At 34.4% G+C, this 4,790-nt stretch overlaps 1 long non-coding RNA gene across 2 annotated transcripts in view; it reads right to left on the bottom strand.

The window, feature by feature from the left end:
- Window positions 1-4,790, bottom strand: part of LOC128247327 (uncharacterized) — a 63,863-nt gene that overhangs the window by 9,432 nt on the left and 49,641 nt on the right. The window contains exons 3-4 of one of the 2 annotated variants that reach the window (XR_008263709.1): window positions 2,483-2,550; window positions 1,053-1,499 (exon numbers count right to left, since the gene is read on the bottom strand). This is a non-coding gene — a long non-coding RNA (uncharacterized LOC128247327). Of the gene's footprint in view, window positions 1-1,052; window positions 1,500-2,482; window positions 2,551-4,790 lie in introns of those variants that run through there. The other variant, XR_008263710.1, reaches the window with a different exon arrangement.

Raw genomic sequence — 4,790 nt, 5'->3', positions numbered from 1 at the left:
ATATATATATATATATATATATATATATATATATATATATATATATATATATATATACATATATATACATGTATATATATGTACATATATATATGTACATACATATGTATATATAAGGAATCTTGTGAATTACATTTTTGGTGAAGGAGGGATTTCAATACTGCAGCTTTCTTTTGAGTTTTCTTGCTTTAAGGTACCTGCTGTATTTTATATATATATATATTTTTTACCCTCGCCAAGGAGGCTATGTTTTTGCCGGCATTGGTTTGGGAAATTGTGCGATTTTCAGCATGCGTGTATATGGGTGTAAATGAGCTGCTTGGTGGAGGTTTGCGCTCTCCGACTGCTTTTCTAGTTTTTAGTTTCAATCTCTTACTGTAGAAGGAACCTATTGTATAGGTAGACCCAGAAAGACATAGGGCAAAATGGTGAAGCATGATCTTCGAAATTTGAGCTTCGCAGAGCAATTACTAGTGACCGAGACCTTTGGCGACCTGCTGTGCTTGTGAAGACTTGTCTAGCCAAGTGAAATTGTAGTCATGGTTGATACTGTTGTCACGTAATTGGCACCCGTGCCAATGGCACGTAATGATCACCTTTTGAGTGTTGGGACTCACGGAGGCAAAGTGGCTGAGTTCCTTTTGAGTGTTGGGCCTCATGAAGACAATGACTTAGACCTTTGGCCTTATGTTGTGCTTGAGAAGAAGACCCATCAAGCCAAGCAAAATCACAGTCATAGCAGATACTGGTGTCACACAAATGGCACCCATGCCATGGGCACGTGAAAGCACCCATTACATTCTCAGAGTGGTTGGTATTAGGAAGGGCATCTAGCCATAGAAAATCATGCCGAATCAGACTGGAGTCTGGTGCAGCTTTCCACCTTACCAGCCTTGGTCAAACCATGCAACCCATGCCAGCATGGAGAATGGATGTTAAATGATGATGATGATGATGATGATGCATTCATATATATATATATATATATATATATATTTATATATATATATATATAAATACACACATACATACATATGTATTATATATATATGTTTACACAGCATCAAAAACAGATGTAAAGCAGTGATGACAATGATGACAATCGTATAGATATATGAAATAGTAATTAATCACTGATGTCAGGTGTCACAAACTTTTTACCTACACATACCTTTATGACAATAAGAATTTATTTGGTGTTTCATCATAGACTTCTTTAGATAAAAATATATAAAGATAGTGATTGCTGAGCAGGTAGATAGAAGGAAATGTGAAAATGTGTCATAGAACTTGTTGGATATAAAGCTGTGCTGTCGGAAGTAATAAACACTGCAGAAACCTTGTGACAATATGGCTTGATTACAGAAAAACATTCAATTTAGCATCCTATTCATGGCTGCTGAAGTCACTACAGTTGGCAAAAGCTTCTGCTGCATCAGATGCTGTTGCTGCTACTGAATGTCTTACAAAGATCTGGTTAACAATCCTTGCACTTGGAACTGAAAGTAGAAAATTGTCTCTGATGTTAGAATATTTCAAAAGGAATATGTCAAAGTTACAGTCTGTTTGTGCTTCTGTTTATTTTGGCACCTAATTCACTGTTATTTCTTTTATGAAAATTCACTGCTCATGTGCAAGAGTTTACAATAGTAAGAGACAGTAATATAACCCGCAGTTTCTTTGTATATGGTCTCCAGATCTATGCTCTAAAATTATTTACAACTAGCCAAATTACTCAGTGTTGCTCAGACTGCAAACACAGTGAATTGACATTCATTTCTCATTGTAATTTAAATTATAGCAAAGTTTCTGAGCAAACGAAAAGCAGAGTACCAGACTAAGTAACCACATTTTGTTTGTTGTTTTTTTTCAGAAGATATTTTTCTTTTTGCTTCTGTTATAGACATATCTATTAGATTCTGCAAAAAATCTAAAACACAGTTTTTTCAAATATAATATTTTGAATGTTGTTTCTCTATTTAACACAAAATCCAAATCCTAACACTAAATCCTAAATGCCAAAACAAATCTTGCACTAAAGTATTAATCCATAATCTTTAACCCTTAATCCTATCATTACTTGTTTTTAGAATCACAATATCTTGTGTTTAAAACATAATTCTGAAAAAAGTTTCCAAGGTGCAGGTGTGACTGTGTGATAAGTAGCTTGCTTACCAGCCACATAGCTCTGGGTTCAGTTCCACTGCATGGTACCTTGGGCAAGTGTCTTCTACTATAGTCTCAGGCCAACCAAAGCCTTGTGAGTGGATTTGGTAGACGGAAACCGAAAGAAGCCTGTTTTATGTGTGTGTGTATATATATATATATATATATAATGTATATGTGTGTTTGTGTGTGCATGTATGTTTGTGTGTCTGTGTTTGTTCCCTCACAATTGCTTGACAACTGAAGTTGGTGTGTTTACACCCTCGTAACTTAGCAGTTCAGCAAAAGAGACTGATAAAATAAGTACTAGACTTACAAAGAATATGTCCTGGCATCGATTTGTTCAACTAAAGGTGGTGCTCCAGCATGGCCGCATTCAAATGACTGAAACAAGTAAAAGATTAAAGAAAATAGAAAACAATTTGAAAATGAAATTGTTAAGGTCAGTTACATCTAACTCAATGAAAAACATGAAGAAAATTAAAAAAACAAAATTTTGAAAAGAAAAACCATTTTTTTTTACAAAATATCATTACATATGCTTAAATTCTAAAAATCTTCTGCTAAAGAAATTTTATAATACATACTCACATTCACACATGTAGGCATGTATCGGTCACATTAGAATTTTATAAGCTATAAGACACTGAGTAACAACTGGATTTAGTAACATTTACTGCTGTGATAGAGATGGAATTTGTCCAAAAGAAATGTTCATATTCACAGCTGAATGCAGAAAACCATTTCCCAAATCCAGAAGCTTTGCATCAACAGTCTTTCTCTCTCCTCTGTTCCATACAATGAGAGCAACATATTTTTATTGCTGAAAATTTATCATTCGTAAGTATTGTCAACAAAGATAAGGGAAACAAATGTTATACCAGACTAAAAAGAAAGTAGTACTCAGAATCTTCTACCTACAACAAATATCTAGACTACTAGTACTGATACCATCATTTGGGATGTACTTAAATGGTCAATTTTGAAAATCCACCCTATTGACATTAAAACTCACAAGAGTTTTACATCACTTGCATGCTTACATAGAAACAGCAATATTGACATTTTCTATCTTATAAGAAAACAGAGAGGAACGGCTTAATATCTGTGCGAAGAGCATTTGAATGTTGTATGGTTTCACTCAGAGGGCTTCTGCTAAACAATGGCAGCAAAAATATATACATGTGCACTAAAATAAACAGTTTAACAGCCTGCAGGTTAGTCATGAACTTCTCAAAAAGTACTCAGTTCACTTTTTATGCATACTCAGTATTGCAAGACCTGCATATCCTAACAAAATTCTAGAAGACAAACACACTACGTACCACAAAATAGTTAAGCACAGGTATGTTTTCCATAAATCCAGAGATGACAGTAATGTTGATTTCACATTTTAGCACAAGGCTAGGAGTAAGTCGATTACATAAACCCCATTGCTCAACTGGTGCTTATTTTATTGACCTCCAAAAAGGATGAAAGGTAAAGTAGACCTCGATGGAATTTAAAGTCAGAACATAGAGATTGATGAAGTGCTGCTAATGATTCTGCCAGCTCACCACCTTTGAGATAACCATAATATTAACATGAAATGTAAAGCAGAAAGCTAGCAGAGTCATTAGTACACAAAGCAAAATGCTTAACAGTATTTCGTTCCTCTTTAAGTTCTGAGTCCAAATTCCACTATGGTTAACTTTGCTTTTCATGCTTTCTGGGTCGATTAAATAAGTACTAGTTGAGCACTGGGGTCGATGCAATCATCTTGCCCTTTCTTCTGTAATTGTTGGCCTTGTACCAAAATTTGAAACCAATATCAATGTGAGGTTTTTGCCTCTTTTTGACTAATGACTAAGGCATCGTGCCACCTCTAAAGATTGGGCTTTTACAAACCATGAGCATGAGATAGCCATGAAATATTTGATGAACAAATGGATCAGTGAAATCCTTAATCCCCTAAGATGCTATAGAATATATTGAATATATCTCACTTCTGTGGAAGATATTACACATGTGGTTAGTAACTGCAAAAGATGTGTTTATTTAAATAATACACACACACCCATACTTACGTACATATATGTATGTATATATATATACATGCGTGTATGCTGCTATTATTCTGTTTTATTTCAAGATTTCTTGCCAATAGAGAAAGGGCCAGTTTCTAAACTAGATCCAAGGTCCTTCAGTGGAATTTCAACAACTTCAGCAAACTAATTCTTCTTCTATGTGTGTATGTGTGCAGTATTTGGAGTCAGTGCATGTGAATATTTGTTTTGTTTTATGTATATCTTCTTATGCATATAATTGCATGCCTAGACATGTGCATGTATGTATCTAAGCATTTATGTATGCATTTACACAAGAAATATTGGTAAAACATAACCATCAAAATTTTTGCCAAGTGCCAGACATAGCTATTTGGGAAAGGAAAGAAAACTATCATGTTCTGTAACTTCAATCTACAAAGCAAAAAGAAAAGAAAATATGGAAAACTAACTTCAATTTTCGTTTTTTAGTTAGAAACCAGTTCTTTCTTTATTGGAAGAATTCAAACAATTGAAAGATAAGAAATGTGTGTGTGTGTGTGTGTGTGTGTGTGTGTGTGTGTGTGTGTGTGTGTGTGT

The sequence above is a fragment of the Octopus bimaculoides genome, chromosome 1 (assembly GCF_001194135.2).
Source record: "Octopus bimaculoides isolate UCB-OBI-ISO-001 chromosome 1, ASM119413v2, whole genome shotgun sequence".
Taxonomy (NCBI): domain Eukaryota; kingdom Metazoa; phylum Mollusca; class Cephalopoda; order Octopoda; family Octopodidae; genus Octopus; species Octopus bimaculoides.
Note: the sequence above shows the minus strand (reverse complement) of the source record. Positions and strands in the feature narration are given on the sequence as shown.